Source organism: Schistocerca gregaria, chromosome 6 (genome assembly GCF_023897955.1).
Source record: "Schistocerca gregaria isolate iqSchGreg1 chromosome 6, iqSchGreg1.2, whole genome shotgun sequence".
NCBI lineage: Eukaryota > Metazoa > Arthropoda > Insecta > Orthoptera > Acrididae > Schistocerca > Schistocerca gregaria.
The window spans coordinates 130,203,023-130,220,579 of NC_064925.1; positions in this window are offsets into that span (position 1 = coordinate 130,203,023).

Here is a 17,557-nt window from a genome sequence, read left to right on the forward strand (position 1 = left end):
GAGCCATCGGTTAGTACTCCAGAACACAGCTGTAAGTGGTGACGGAACTCTGACGGTACAATGGTACATCATAGGTATCCAGCGTCCTTGTGTGTTACCTCTCACGCGACAGTATCGAGGTGTCATTTTCCAGTTAGACAATGCTCGCACACTACGGCACGCGTCTCCAGGAACTTTGTGCATGATGCTGAGATGCTTCCGTGGCCGGCAAGTTCCTCAGATTTATCCGCGACAGAACTTGTTGAAATGTGTCCTAAAAATTGTCGTGCCTGCAGCTGTGGCCGAGCGAATCTAGGAGCTTCAGTCCGGAACCACGCTGCTGCTACGGTCGCAGGTTCGAATCCTGCCTTCGGCATGGGTGTGTGTGATGTCCTTAGGTTAGTTGGGTTTAAGTAGTTTTAAGTCTAGGGGCCTGATTACCTCAGATTTTTAAGTCCCGTAGTGCTTAGAGCCATTTCAACCATTTTGAACAATTGTCGTGGACCTGGCTGAACTAGTTAAAAGGTTTCCACGAATTTGTAGCAAACCCAAACACCTTTGCTATTTGTCAGAATGCCGCTTTCAGCACTTCATTATACCAACTAATACCAAAGGTGTCATCTGACAAAACACGTCAGAACACTGTTGCAGAAGCAACGAAAAAAACATGCCGAATTCAGAAGAACGCAAAATCCCCAACATGGGCTATGTTTCACGGAAGCTCAAAATTTAGTGCGGACGTCAATGCGAGATGCTTTTAATAGTTTCCATAACGAAACATTCTCTCTAAATATGGTACAAAACCAAACTACATTATGATAGTATGTAAAGTACACCAGAGGCAAAGAAAACAGTCATTACCGTCACTGCGCGATAGCGATGGACTTGTTGAAACATAACCAACACGGATTCAGAAAATATTGTTCTTGTGCAACACAGCTAGCTCTTTATTCCCATGAAGTAATGAGTGCTGTGGACAAGGGATCTCAGATCGATTCCATTTTCCTATATATCCAGAAGGCTTTTGATACCGTTCCTCACAAGCGACTATTAATCAGACTGCGTGCATATGGAGTATCGTCTCAGTTGTGTCACTGGATTCGTGATTTCCTCTCAGAGAGGTCACAGATCGTAGTGTTAGTCGGTAAATCATCGAGTAGAACAGAAGTGATATCTGGCGTTCCGCAAGGTAGTGTCATAGGCCCTCTGCTGTTGCTGATTTACATGAATGATCTAGGTGATAATCTGAGCAGTCCCCTTAGATTGTTTGCAGATGACGCTGTAATTTACCGTATAGTAAAATCATCAGACGATCAATTCCAATTGGAAAATGATCTAGAGAGACTTTCTGGCAATTGGCACTAAACAAGGAAAAGTGGGAGGTTATCCACACGGGTACTATAAGAAATCCGATAAATTTTGGGTATACGATAAATCTAAGTGCTATCAGTTCGACTAAATACCTAGAAATTACAATTACGAGCAACTTAAATTGGAAAGACCACATAGATGATGTTGTGGGGAGGACGAAACAAAGACTACGCGTTGTTGGCAGAACACTTAGAAGATGCGACAAATCCGCTAAAGAGACAGCCTACATTACACTTGACCGTCCTCTGCTGGAATATTGCTGCGCGGTGTGGGATCCTTACCGGACAGGATTGACGGAGGACGCCGAAAAAGTGCAAAGAAGGGCAGCTCGTTTCGTGTTATTGCGCAATAGGTGTGAGAGTGTCAGTGATATGATACCAACTTGCTCTTCCGAATGTGAAAATATTTTGTTGACACCCACCTACATAGGGAGATATGATCACCATAATAAAATAGGAGAAATCAGAGCTCGAACGGAAAGATTTAGGTGTTCCTTTTTCCCACGCGCCATTCGAGAGTGGAATGGTAGGGAAGTATGAAAATGGTTCGATGAATCCTCTGCCAGGCACTTAAGTGTGAACTGCAGAATAAGCATGTAGATGTAGATGTAGATGATTAGAGCGTAACGTATTGTTATAAATGGTTCGCACTCTAGTACACTTCAATGTTGCTACTGAACACTCCCAGCTAGAACTACTTAGAAATGAACGCTCCTTTAACCTCATTCATTTTAACGAAAACTGATTCAATGCTGAATGGATTTCTCTGCTGAATCTGCTCACTGCTGGCCTTCATCCTACTTCGACCTAGAATGGGCAACGTAAATCGCTCATCGATCCCAGACCGACTATATATATCGGTTCTAGGCGCTACAGTCTGGAACCGCGCGACCGCTACGGTCACAGGTTCGAATCCTGCGTCGGGCATGGATGTGTATGATGTCCTTAGGTTAGTTAGGTTTAAGTATTTCTAAGTTCTGGGGGATTGATGACCTCAGAAGTTAAGTCCCATAGTGCTCAGAGCCATTTCAAACATTTGTGTGTGTGTGTGTGTGTGTGTGTGTGTGAGAGAGAGAGAGAGAGAGAGAGAGAGAGAGAGAGAGAGAGAGAATCCGCAGCTGCAATGCACTGCTGCAGCTGTAACAAGGACAGTGGCTGGGGTGGGGTAGACACTTTGTCTTTGGCATAACCCATAAAAAAATTACAAGGGTTTAAGTCTGGTGATTGAAGTAGCCAGCTGCACCACACTTTATCTTTAGCATCTTCACAGCTGAGCCACCCTCCAGGCAGACCTGTGTTTAGGTGTTCCTGTACAGTCAAGTGGAAATAAGGAGGTGCACCATCTTATCCCAAGATTAAGTTGTTGGAGTCGTCTTACTACTTATTCAATGCAGTTGCAATTACTGCCCTTGTAATTCAAAATGAGGCCATCACATTGTACCACGTTAGTAAAATTTGGCACGAGGCGTCACTGCTTTAATGTAAAAGGTATATTTTGCTATATTATTCTTGAAGGATGAAGGCAGCCAAGATTGTTAGCAATTCCTTTTATTACTATGACCGATTTCCACATATGTACACTGTCATCATCAGATGCTGTAACGTTATTAGTTGTACATGCTTGTTAGAACGCTGAAAGTCACATAGTGATGCTGCGTTAAATAAAATATGACAGGAAACATCAGCTTGTCACAAATAAAAGCGTTATCTTATTTGTGACAAGCTTATGTTCCCTATCACGTTTTATTTGACGCAACATCACTATGTGACTTTCAGTATTGTATCAAGAATATACACATAATAATGTTGCAAGTGCTGGGCTAGCATTAGTCTTAGTCATAGGGAAGGGGAATTTTTTTAAACAGTAAAGGCGCGGTTGGGCGATGAAGTCTGGCACAGCCAGTAGTCCAGGCAGAGTAAACATGGCGCGGAGCTGCAGAGGCGTATTGTACGTACGATTTGTTTGGAGTGGAACAACAACGAGGCAGAGAACTATTGCGTTGCTTTAAGTTATTGCGATGTGTGAGGCGAGACAGTAGGCCAGAGCCGGGAGCGGCGATGTGTACGTCGCTCACGTATGGGAATTTAACTCTTCCATAGCTTCTGTCTCTGATATTACGTCAGAAGCGAGGGGAAAAGCAATATAAATAGCCAGGCACTTTTAGCTTGAGGGGTGTGTGCCAGGTCAGTTGAGAGTCGAGACGGACCAGTGCTCGTCTACGCTTATAGGGGCTGGGCTGGCAGCGATGTTGTAAATATTCGGTGTAAACCTGTACTTTATTTCTATGTACTTGTTCGGGCTGTATTCTGCCTCCGGGGACACAACACCAGGGTGGGACGGAACGGCAGACGGATACTCGGAGATTGCACGGTCTGCCTGAAGGTGGGCACTGACAGCAGTAAGCAGTGTGTACAGGATAGGCCACATTCGCTTCCCACCCGGTGTACCGGGGTCCGGGCGAGGCGTACGCTGCCGGAGGCGCAGCAGCGCTGAAACAGCGTTAAGCCGTCGGCACACGGACCGTGCTGTGGAACGTTAACGTTGAGCGTGCCAAGTTCAACGTGCTGCTGAAAGCTCAGGAACGACGCTACTTGTGCATAAGGTACGTGGGCCCCAAAGTGGTATACGATACCAACGCACTCCAGCGGCAGTTGAGGAGTGTTTCTAGTTCGTAAATCACACTGTTTTACTCTCTTTCAAATTCTGAAGGTGGCAAGGCTAAAATACAGGGAGCGAAAAGTTATTTACAGTTTGTACAGAAACCAGATGGCAGTTATAAGAGTCGAGGGGCATGAAAGGGAAGCAGTGGTTGGGAAGGGACTGAGACAGGGTTGTAGCCTATCCTCGATGTTATTCAATCCGTATATTAAGCAAGCAGTAAAAGAAACAAAAGAAAAATTCGGAGTAGGTATTAAAATCCACGGAGGAGAAATAAAAACTTTGAGGTTCGCTGATGACATTGTAATTCTGTCAGAGACAGCAAAGGACTTGGAAGAGCAGTTGAACGGAATGGATAGTGTCTTGAAAGGAGGATATAAGATGAACATCAACAAAAGCAAAACGAGGATAATGGAATGTAGTCGAATTAAGTCGGGTGAGGCTGAGGGAATTAGATTAGGAAATTAGACACTTAAAGTAGTAAAGGAGTTTTGCTATTTGGGGAGCAAAATAACTGATGATGGTCGAAGTAGAGAGGATATAAAACTTAGACTGGCAATGGCAAGGAAAGCATTTCTGAAGAAGAGAAATTTGTTGACATCGAGTATAGGTTTAAGTATCAGGAAGTCCTTTCTGAAAGTATTTGTATGGAGTGTAGCCATGTATGGAAGTGAAACGTGGTCGATAAATAGTTTGGACAAGAAGAGAATAGAAGCTTTCGAAATGCAGTGCTACAGAAGAATGCTCAAGATTAGGTGGGTATAGCACATAACTAATGAGGAAGTATTGAATACGATTGGGGAGAAGAGAGATTTGTGGCACAACTTGATTAGAAGAAGAAATCGGTTGGTAGGACATGTTCTGGGGCATCAAGGGATCACAAATTTAGTTTTGGAGGGCAGCGTGGAGGTTAAAAATCGTAGAGGGACACCAAGAGATGAATACACTAAGCAGATTCAGAAGGATGTAGGTTGCAGTAGGTACTAGGAGATGAAGGAGCTTGCACAGGATAGAGCAGCGTGGAGAGCTGCATCAAACCAGTCTCAGGACTGAAGACCACAACAACAACAAACTCAACGGGCGAGCGTAAAATTACCAGGTTAGCTCTATTAAAACACATTTCCTCCATCATCCAAGTAAAGGAAAGTACCAGGTCCAATCATTAAGGACATAGGCATATAAAAGTTTCATTACAAACAGTGCGGTACAAATTTGGAACACTTATCCACATAAGATAAATATTATTTCATCATTCCCACATTTTAGTAAAACCCCAAGGTCAGTGTTACTTGACCACTGTTCCTACCCAGTAGCAGAATCTTTGCAACATGTGAATTACAAAGAGTAAAAGAAAAAGGAGCAAAATATCTTTATACATGTAGCGCTACCTGTCCTGTAGATTAAGCCAATCGAACAAATTTACCCCTCAAAAAAAGGTGAACTTATATTTACGTAACATAAAATATTATGACATATACTTATATTAAACTAATAATAAAGTAGCAGAACCTAATAAAAACGCCAATGTTAGGGAAAAAAATTGGAAGCGTAAAGACCCGAACCATTGCCTCAACAAAACTGAGCGGTGGACAGAGACGCTATTCATTACACTAAGCCAACGCTATGCTGTTTGTACTTAATCAAATTGTCTTACCCCTTACTGTAAACGTTAATCGTAGATAATTATGTTACTAATTGGAATTTAACTACAACAAACCGTACCAAGAACAATGCGTTTTGGGCGGATCTTCAGTGAGTCTCTGCCTTCAAACACCCTACTCTCATAATACGCATGTTACAGTAATTCTTTTGTCGCGAATATGATGTTTCTCATTATTTTATTGGAACGAATCACATAACTAACAACGGGTTTTCCAGTGATTCTCAATTTTCTGGTGTTCAGAGACGGCTTATGTACATACAGGCATGAAATGAATGCCAATATGGCGCCCCTCAACTCTGTACTGAAGGGAGACTGCATGCGTGTAACGTAGGTGGCGTTGTGCCATCTCATTGGTCAACGAGCAGACGCACGCTCAGAATATTTGACATGCCAGATATTGCTCTGCACCTTCGGAAAGACTCCCGAGCGTGCTATTCCATGCTATGACGTCAGAAACTCGGCACGTTCAACGCTCAGCGTTCGGATGCCCCGTCCGGGTGCCGACGGCTTTAGGGACAGCAGCGGATGTTGCCATTAGGCAAGTACCACTAGCGACAAGTTGCGGCACGGTGTCCCAGAGAACGCGGGTTCGAGTCCGGTCCTGTCCTGGGAGCAGCAGCGGCCGAGGGCCACAGGTGACCAGTACAACCACCTTCATCCCGTGGTCGGACAGAGCGGGCCAAACGGGGTGGAGGGCGCCGGAATCGCGGGCAGTAGAGCGGCGCCAGTCGCTACGCCTGAGTGGGCAGCGACCGGGAGAGCGCGGCTGACTTCCATCGCTGGGCGGCCTTGATGACTGCAGTAGCAGTGTCGGCACTCCAGGAGTGCTGAGACGGCTGGACTCACAGAACAGCGCACGGGCGGCCCACCGACATTAGGCTTCTGTAAACTAGCTGAATAAAGGAATACTTCTGAATACCGCTGCATCACTCTGCACTGCCCCTTGACGCTATTGTACTTGCTCTGCCTCTTGACGAGAAATGGCGCGGTGAGTCTTGGCTTTAGCTCTGTCAACTGGACTCCCGGGTTCGACCATCGACTGTCCGCAACAGTGGTGTCAGAAGTGGTGCCAGTTACAACGCTGGTACCAGATTTCCACTCCCACATCTTATGTCGAGCAAGTAGCGTTGAGGTGTGCTTGTGTAGAGGGGTAGTTATGGTGTTTGGTTGCATTCTTGACAGGTGGTCATATAGTTCTTGTTACATCCTGTCGTTCGGGGAGTGTTCGTCCATACCAGCGGAGGGAGGAAAGCAGGCCTGTCACGTGCACACAAGCACGATGGGGATGGGTGAGTGACATTTGATTTATTGTTTATGTGTCATTCCTTTGTGTTTTTAGGGGTTAACTGTCAATTAGGGTGGACGTTTTGAAGGCGTCTTTTGTAAGGCCGGAGGAGCCTGTACATTTATCTGAATTCAAGTCAAGTGGGGGACATGACGACATAGCCCCTAAGCGAAGTAATTTTTCTAACCTGTCAGGTTATGGATTAGGTGTACAAAGTGGGTACCAAAGAGTTGTTTTATTTGTAACAGATTTGGACATTTGGCGCGCAATTGTTCAGAATGTAGATGGGCGATGATTGCCGCAAGCACTTAGTTTTAGGAGTAGCAGAGTGGAATTAATACTAACAGTAGAACTATAAGCAAGAATGGTCGAAACACGGCAATCAGTGGTGGCTGCAGCAGTGACTACAGCGGAAGCTGTAGCCGCTCTGACTGAGCAAATTCGGGTATTGATGGAGGCAAGGATAAGGGACAAAGAAAATTTTGAAGAATTCGGGGGGAGATTTCAGGCATTGCAAGTAGGGGAAGGGACGTCGGGTGAAAGTAAATTGCAGGTCGGGGAGTGTCATAGACCGTTTGACCCGGAAATTGCGGCACTGATTAACCCCTTTTCGGGTAGAACAATGGGGGATGTGTCGGTATTCCTTAATGACATTATCACAATGGCTGAGGCCAATGGGTGGTCGGACGTTGTAATGTTGAGAGTGGTGAAGTTACGCTTGGTAGGGGATGCCAAGTCGTATGTGCTGTACCATGAAACGTTGAACAGTGTGGGGACGTTTGCAGAGCTTGATGCTGGGTTACGCCAGAGGTAGCAAAAACAGAATAGTACCAGTTTTTTTCTGGAAAAATTAAGTGCGTTAGTTACGAGAAGAAATGAGACAGTATTCGAAATCTGAATGCACAAACGTTCGAACTGACACCGAATGTGGAGACGAATAGAGTGCTGTTACAGGAGGCCAAGAACAGGGCGTTAGATGTGTATTTGCCGGGAGTATCACCGGAGATGTCACGTCGGGTGAGAATGGAGAATCCCGGTGATCTGGCGGCGGATCTAAGAATTGCCACATACTTTAAAGTAGGTAGATTATGCGACGATGCAAAGGGTGGAGCATAAAGTTCTGGTAGCGGAAATTAAGTGCTTTTGTTGTGGCCAGGTAGGGCATATTAGAAGGCAGAGTCAGCGTAAGTTGCGGTGTTACTCAAGTGGGAAAATGGGTCACCGAGCAGTGAACTGCAGGAGTAAAAGTAGGGGGGAACCTCGGTGACAGCAGTCGTTAAACGAGAAGGGGACTGCTTCAACCGTCAGAGGGCGGTCCCAATGAAATTAGGTAATGCGCTTGTAACTGCACAGACGGAATGCTGCTTATTAGGCTTGGTCATCGGAAGGGAACACAGGTTTCTGGGTGACACGGGGGCACACGTGTCTGTTATTAGTCTAGACCTGGTTAGCAGGAGAAGGCTTGACCCACCACGTTATAGGTTACGTGGCGTGGGGGAAAATAAAGTGAATCATTGGGTACGGCGGTACTTCAATTTGTGATCGCAGGAACTAAGTTCAGTGAGCAGGTAGAGGTGTTACCTTGTGTGGGTGAGGGGTATTCGGTGATTCTCGGACTGGACTTCCTTCACAAATGTCGTGCGAAGATAGATCTTTGGCAACAAACATTGGAACTCAGTGGAACAATGTTTTTCATGGGAGAAACGGTTGCAAATGGACGAATGTCGCAAGGAGCACCTAACGCGAACGGATTCATTAAAGGTAGGATAACATACCGGCAGGTACAGGGAAGGTAGTCTGGGTTTCGATAAATACGGACTTACCGAAGGAGACGTTGTACATGGTGGAGCCACTCTCAACTAATGAGGTGTTGGATAAGGCGCACTGGTTTGTGGGGAGGAGTTTAGCTCACATAAGTTGGGTGGAAGGAGATTATAGGTTTCCTGTAAATATAGATAACTTCGGTAGAGTGGATATCAGCTTGTCAAAAGGGTTGTTATTGGCCACATTGGGGTTTTTTGATGAAGATCTCCTCGATAGGGAGGCTTTAGAGGCAAGCCATAAGCAAAACCTCGATGCAGCGCAATTGAGGGGAATATTACAGTATTTGCAGGGAGACGACAGGGTCGCGTTGGAGGAATTGTTATTGACATTCAGCGATTTATTCGGAACGGAGGGTAGGTTACCGGCAACGCCGATTACGAAGCATCACATACCAACGGAGGATAATACGCCAGTGTTTAGGAAATCATATACGGTAGCACTTCATATGCAACTGCTACTAAAGGAGTTTATAGAACAACTACTAAGGGATGGAGCCATAGAGCATAGTGATAGTCCATATTGAAGCAATGTAGGTCTCGTACCTAAGAAGTCGCTGGATGGTACAAGGAAATATAGGTTTTGTTGTGATTATAGGTTTCTGAACGCGAAAATAATCTGGGACAATGTAAGTATTTAACGACGATGGATTTATGGACTGGGTACCACCAGTTGGAAGTAGCGCCAGAGGACAGGGCAAAGACAGTTTTTACTGTTCCTAGGGGACACTATCAGTATATACGAACGCCGTTCGGGTTGAAGAATGCAACAGCCACTTTTCAGCTATTATTAGATGGGATTTTAAGGGAATTGAAACCAAAGACATGTATGGTTTATCTAGATGACATTATAGTATTTTCGAAGGATATACCCGATCATGTATCGAGTTAAGAGAAGTCCTTAGAAGATTGTGCTCATCACGGTTAACATTAAGTTTAGAAAAATGTAATTTTGCGCAGACGGAGGTCAAATATTTAGGTCATGTAATCAATGAATAAGGGGTTCAAACCGAACGGTTAACAGAGGCAGTTCAGAAGTTACCGACACCACGTACAACGAAGAAGTTACAATCGTATATTGGGTTTGTTCGTATTATCTAAAATTTGTAAAAGATTTTGCTAAAATAGCCGAGCCGTTGACAAAGCTTTTAAAGAAAGGGGTTAAATTTCAATGAACGGAGGAATGCCAGCAAGCTTTCGATGAATTAAAAAAGAGGTTTGTTTCTGGTCTTGGGTTGGTGTTTCCGAATTTGGAAGAAGACTTCATCTTATCATGTGACGCTTCAAATGGCGCAGTAGGATGTGTTCTGGGGCAAATGGTAAAGGGACAGGAGCGTCCGGAGGCGTATGCTTCCAGACAGTTAAATAGAGCAGAGCGGAATTATTCCACAACGGAAAAGGAGATGTTGGCTGTAATATACGGAGTAACGTATTTTCGTTGTTCCCTTTATGGTAGGAAGTTTAAGGTCATGACAGATCATGCGGCGTTAAAATGATTACTGGAACTCAAGGATCCTTCTAGTCGATTAACACGGTGGCCTCTAAAATTAAGTGAGTTTGACTTTGGAGAAATTCATAAGCCAGGGAGGAAACACGGGAATGCAGATGCATTAAGTCGCAAGTTAGACACATTAGAAGTAATGGGTAAGAGTGTCATGGAATGACAAAGGGCACAAGCAGAGGATGAGGGTTGCCAGGGTTCAAATATTCAAATGTCTGTGAATTCTTATGGGACTTAACTGCTAAGGTCATCAGTTCCTAAGCTTACACACTGCTTAACTTAAATTATCCTAAGGACAAACACACACATCCATGCCCAAGGGAGGACTCGAACCAGGACCAGCCACACAGTCCATGACTGCAGCGCCTATTGCCAGGGTTTTAGGACTCAACCACATTTCATTATAGAGGGAAATTCGTTGTGTAGAGTTACCAGGTGTGGACCACAGGTAGTGGTACCAAAGAGTTTGAGAGAGGAAATCTTAAAGCAGGCCCATGATCATGTGCTTTCAGGTCATGGGGGTCGTTGAGAAACGGAAAGATGAGTAGCAGAACGATTTTGGTGGCGCACTCCGAGAAGGGATGTGGAACAATGCGTAGCAAATTGGGTTCTGTGTGCGCAGCGAGTGGATGTGACGCACGCAAAAATTCCATTGCCACGGTTACCAGAGGCTTCGAAACCTTTCGAGTTTATCGGGCTAGACATCTGCGGACCATACGACAAAACACCGGCAGGGAATTGTTACGTTTTAACTATAATTGATAACTTTTTGCGGTTTCTTGCAATGGTCGCAATACCAGACCAACAGGCAAGTACGGTAGCACTAGCTTTAGTCAATAAATGGTTATTGCAGTTTGGGGTGCCTGATGCAATAATTACGGATCAGGGAACGAACTTCATGTCCGAATTAGAAAACTACTGACCAGTCCACTTCATCCGCAGGCGAAGGGGAGAAAAGAGCTAGTACGTAAGACAATTTCAAAAATGCTAAGGTATTACGTGAATGGAAACCATGATAACTGGGACGTTTATCTTCTGTACGTGGTATCGAGTTATAACACCAAAATACATTCGGTGGTCCAAATGTCACCGTTCGAGGTGGTCTATGGAAGAAAGATGCCATCATCGTTTGACGTTCCATGTCCGAAATCGGAAGCCAAATAGGACGCAGTGAGGAAATTTGCACGGGCAATACGCGAAGTCTGGAAGAGGGTACAGAAGACCGATACGAAAGTGTGGGAAAGGTAGGAAAAACAGAATAAGCGGTTGGGACCTTTACCACAGTATAGGGTAGGTCAATGGGTACTGATCACGAAACCATATACACCTAAGGGAAGGACGAAGAAATTGTTGACGAAATACCATGGACTAGACCAGGTCGGGGAGATGACTTCGCCTGTAAAAGTGCAGCTGCCAACAGAAACATCCGTTATTCACGGAAGTAGAGTAAAGCCTTTTAAAGGAACGGTGGACCTATTACCTCAATTACAAGCAAATGACCCTATTGCAGAGGCTAGGCAAAGCAAACGGAAGAAGAAGGTCGCGACGAAGGGACAACAGCGGACGCATAACGTTCCGTAGGCGTTACGGTCACGGAGGGAGTAAATTATTATAAGTGTAACATTCTATGGCATGTTTACATTTTATGTTTTTGTATCAATGGATGATTTTCGTTTTGTTTTGTGTGTGTGTGTGTGTGTGTGTGTGTGTGTGTGTGTGTGTGCGTGTGTGTGTGTGTTTTTCTCGCGTTTTGATGGGTCCGATAGTTGTTGCGTTTTCCTTGTTTGTTATTTTAGTTTTTTGTCATTGTATGGGGTAGACTTTCTTTTATTCAGAAAATTCGCTAGGGGCAGAGTGCACTGTCGGGAATTTTTGAGGATGTCGTACGATGTTGTAGTAACTTGTAGTGGAAAAGAGGTAGTACACGCATGTTTCGTTCCTCTTCTTTGCAGGGACGAGTGATGATTTGCCCTAATCGACCAGTTTTTAGGATAGTAGTACATGCGAAGTTAGATTGTTCCTGGGGATTACGAATGGTTCAGATTTTGAGAAAAAAAGTGTTATAGACACATTCCTACTTCCAGAAGGTAGGGAGGCATTGGTTATATTCGGCATTTACGCCGATTTGGGTGATGGTCACTTGTTATATATACCGAGCGAGGTGGCGCAGTGGTTAGCACACAGGACTCGCATTCGGGAGGACGACGGTTCAATCCCGTCTCCAGCCATCCTGATTTAGGTTTTCCGTGATTTCCCTAAATCGTTTCAGGCAAATGCCGGGATGGTTCTTCTGAAAGGGCACGGCCGATTTCCTTCCCAATCCTTCCCTAACCCGAGCTTGCGCTCCGTCTCTAATGACCTCGTTGTCGACGGGACGTTAAACACTAACCACCACCACTGTCACTTGTTATACCAATCAGAGAGGGGGTAAAATAAGGAGGTTGAAACTGCAGGAGAGTGGTTCAAATGGATCAAATGACTCTGAGTAATATGGGACTTAACATCTATGGTCATCAATCCCCTAGAACTTAGAACTAATTAAACCTAACTAACCTAAGGACATCACACAACACCCAGTCATCACGAGGCAGAGAAAATCCTTGACCCCGCCGGGAATCGAACCCGGGAAACCGGGCGCGGCAAGCGAGAACACTACCGCACGACCACGAGCTGCGGACCAGAAGAATGGAATAATTATAAATGGTATTGTTTGTGAAATCGTGGGGAAGGATTTCCGTCTTCCAGCATCACATACAGGTGAAACAGCTTTGTCACAGGGAATGTTGTTTTATCCGGAAGGGGTTCTGGAGATATTGCCAGTGCAGAATCTGACATATTTAAACTCCACGTTAAACTGAGTGTAGCTTTGTGGAGAGTGTGGAAACGAGCACCAGTAGAGGAGGTGCGAACACATCAGTTGCCTACAGCATGGGTAACCAGTGCAAACAGTGTATAGGGGTAGCGTTACTGTCTTTATCGTCTCGTTAGTTTTAGTCTGTAGCGTATAAGTTTTGTGTACAAGTTATGTTTACGCAGCCACAGGGCACGGCTGTTATACTTCGATTTGGGACGAATCTTGCTGAAAGGAGTGAGGTGTGCTGTGCTAGTATTAGTCTTAGTCGTAGGGAAGGAGACTTTTATTAAAAATTATGTAAAGGTGCGGTTGGGCGATGAAGTCTGGGACCGCTAGCGGTGTGTGGTAATAGTCAGTAGCCAGTAGGCTAGACAGAGTAAACATGGCGCGGAGCTACAGTGGAGTATTGCATGTATGATTTGTTTGGAGTGGAGCAACAGCGAGGCAGGGAACTGCAGCGTTGCTTAAAGTTATTGCGATGTGTGAAGACAGACAGTAGGCCAGAGCTGGGAGTTTCGATGTGTAAGTGTCTGACGTGGCCGGCCAGAGTGGCCGAGCGGTTCTAGGCGCTACAGTCTGGAACCGCGCGACCGCTATGGTCGCAGGTTCGAATCCTGCCTCGGGCATGGATGTGTCTGATGTTCGTAGGTTAGTTAGGTTTATGTAGTTCTAAGTTATAGGGGACTGATGACCTCAGAAGTTAAGTCCCATAGTGCTCAGAGCCATTTGTTTTTTTTTTGTTTGACGTATGGCAATTAACGCCTGCCATAGTTTCTGTCTCTCTCTGACACTATGTCAGAAGCGAGGGAAAAAGCAGTATAGTCAGGCACTTTTAGTTTGAGGGGTGTGTTCCAGGTCAGTTGAGAGTCGGGTAGACCTGTGCTGATCTCCGCTGATAGAGGCTGGGCTGGCAGCGATGTTGTAAATATTCTGCGTAAACCTGTACTTTATTTCTCTGTACTTGTTCGGGCTGTATTCTGCCTCTGAGGACACAACACCAGGGTGGGACGGAACGGCAGACGGATGCTTGGAGATCGCATGGTCTGCCTGAAGGTGGGCAGTAACAGCAGTAAGCAGTGGGTCTAGGACGGGCCACGTTCGTTTCCCACCTGGTGTACCGAGGTCCGGGCGAGGCGTACGCTGCGGGAGGCGCAGCAGCGCTGAAACAGCGTTAGGGACAGCATCTGGTGTTGCCATCAGGCAAGTACCACTAGCGACAAGTTGCGGCACGGCGTCCCAGAGAGCGCGGGTTCGAGTCCGGTCCTGTCCTGGGAGCAGCAGCGGCCGAGGGCCACAGGTGACCAGTACAACCACCTTCATCCCGTGGTCGGACAGAGCGGGCCAAACGGGGTGGAGGGTGCCGAAATCGCGGGCAGTAGAGCGGCGCCAGTCGCTACGCCTGAGTGGGCAGCGACCGGGAGAGCGCGGCTGACTTCCATCGCTGGGCGGCCTTGATGACTGCAGTAGCAGTGTCGGCAGTCCAGGAGTGCTGAGACGGCTGGACTCACAGAACAGCGCACGGGCGGCCCACCGACATTAGGCTTCTGTAAACTAGCTGAACAAAGGAATGCTTCTGAATACCGCTGCATCACTCCGCACTGCCCCTTGACGCTGTTGAACTTGCTCCTCCTCTTGACGAGAAACGGCGCTTTGGGCCCCGGCTTCAGCTCTGTCAACTGGAGTCCCGGGTTCGCCCATCGACGGTCCGCAACACAGGATCCGATATTGACAGCGTAGATCTTTCGTAACCAATCACAATACTAAAAATGCTTTCTAGCGATCTTAGCTAACTTGATAATCTTCAGATCGCTCCCAAACCGACGTAATGATAGACATATATTGTGGCATTTGTTTTATGCGCCATGATATGTTACAGTTTTCATCTCGATCTTGCTGACCAAATCTGAATGTATTCTTTCTTTTATGCAACCCAAAAGGTATTTGAGAAAATTAAACACCTCAGTAATTACTAAGTTATTGCTTGTAGTAAGTGTAAGAAACAGATTTTATTTTGCACAAAAGTACAATTCTTTTAATATTTTCATTCTCCACTCCAAGAAGTGGAGGAGGCGTTTGAGATGGCCCATTAAAGAGTCGCAGTTCTATCCAGCAAAATATCAGACAAGCTGATGGCGGAGCAGCTGGGAGAGCCCAGTTGGGAATAAAAGGGAGATGCTTTCCGGCATACGCTTATAGTCAACGGAAGGGAACCTCCCAAAAACCTTGATTGCTACTGGGGCCTTATTACTTTATTTCTGGAACATCGCCATTGATTGTGAAAGTTGTTCCAGACATAATTTAACATCATGAATGTGTAAGCAGTGTATATACGTCGTGGTCGTGTGTGTGTGTGTGTGTGTGTGTGTGTGTGTGTGTGTGTGTTTGTGTGTGTGTGTGTGTGTGTGTGTGTGTGTGAGTGAGTGAGATAGAGAGAGAGAGAGAGAGAGAGAGAGAGAGAGAGAGAGAGAGAGAGAGAGAGAGAGAGAGAAGAGGGGGTGTGAGGAGAGAGGGAGAGAGAGAGACAGAGAGAGAAGGAGGAAAAAAGTTTCTGGAACGAATGAAGTGTTGAAATGTTATATGTACTCACAGTGTATTGTGTGTCTGTTTTCATAGTCATTTTAGTCAGTATGATTGTAGATTATAGGTGTGAGAAAGTTTTGAGCCACTACTAAATTAAGATGCAATAAAACTCTGATCTTTTCTTTAATTAACGAATTTGGTTTCACTGTTTTTAACATCTTATAGGTGCCTACGACATAGTCTTTTATGATGCTGTCTTCACACATTCCAAAATACACTCTTTAAAGGCTGGGTGCGTGTTCAGGTTGTGCTAGGTGAATACTCGTATAGTAGACACAGTTTTTCACTTGCAACATGGACGAGTGAGTAAATGTAAACGGCGAATCATCACTTCTACTGGCTTTCACTTTTAAATATCACACGCTTTCATCCTGAGACTTATGAAGCCTTTCGGAGAATCGCCACACATGTTGGAACTACTGCGTCAGTTGCACAACGATGCTGACAGCAGTCGTCACGTAGACATTCTCACGCCTTTGGATGAGGTTTTGGACTTCCACGCAGCCCAGACGCCCGCCACCATCGTTGTACTGTAAGGGCAGAAATGTCAGATCGTACAGCTACCACAGCACAGATAAGAGGGTTTGTGAGCCCACACTTGTCAACACGAACTGTTGCGAACCAGTTATTAGCAGTGGACACTTCTAGCCCATCTTCCACTCTCGCTGCAGCATCGACGTGCACGGCTCGACTGATGCCGTCAGAAGGTCACTTGGAAAATCGAATGTCACGCCGTAGTCTTCAGCGATGACAGCAGTTTCTGCATGCAAGCAATCGATAGTCGACTGCACGTGCGACATAGAGCTGGTGAGTGCTGTCTCGCAGAGTGACATACTGGTCCACCTCAGGTCTTATGATTTGGAGCGCGATAAGCTACGACTCTCTTTCACTTTTGGTGCTCCTGGAGAGGATTCTGACCAGTGCGAGGTATGTCGCAGACTGTTGTCAGACCCGTTCTTGTGGTGTTCTTGCGATAGGAAGGTGATGTGTCGTTCCCATAGAATAATGCTCGCCCACACACTGTCAACATGCTGTGCAGCAACTTTCCTCGCCAGCACAATCTCCCGCGTTGTTTCCAGTCGAGCACAAGTGGGATGTGATGGGACGACAAGTGACTGGTGCGATTAGTCAATTAACAACTCTTATAGAACTACGAGACCAGGCTGAGAAGGCGTGGCATATTCGCCATCTGTACGATCGTCTGGATGCCAGAGTCAGCATCTGCATTGTTACCTGATAGGCTACAGCATGTACTAATATGGGTGTCTCCGGATGGGTCAATACCTGGTACCTCAGTATCGCTTGTGCTATTTATCTGTAAATGTTAACAGTTCATTTACTCCATATGCACCGTTTCAACAATAAATCTTGAGTGAATTGGAAACCTCTAAAAGAGAGCAGTATAATTGCTCTGCTATTCTTCCTGGTGGTGCACTTTTAATGGCCAGCAGTGCACGAGGTGTGCCAAAAAATTGGTAAATGAACTTTTCTTTTAGCAGCATTGCTAAGGATACAATCTGTTGTGTTATGTCCGCACTATAACACAACAAATATTCCGCGATAACCAAATTTATTTGACCTTCTGTCACTCAAAACAAAACTGAAGTTCGACTTCACAAGACTTCGCTGGCTGTAGCGCCAAGGAGAAATCAGAGTCACTAGTAGAGAATACAAGTCCAAACCACTGCCAACCAGCCGATACCGACGCGTCGCAAGTTTCCAGCCAGGTAGGCCACAGTAGGGTTCGGTCGTCGTGAATCCAGCAGCCGGGTAGTAACACAGTCATCGGCGAAGATTGAACTGGTTAATCTGGCATTTTTTTCTTTATTCTATTTCAGTTCCCCAT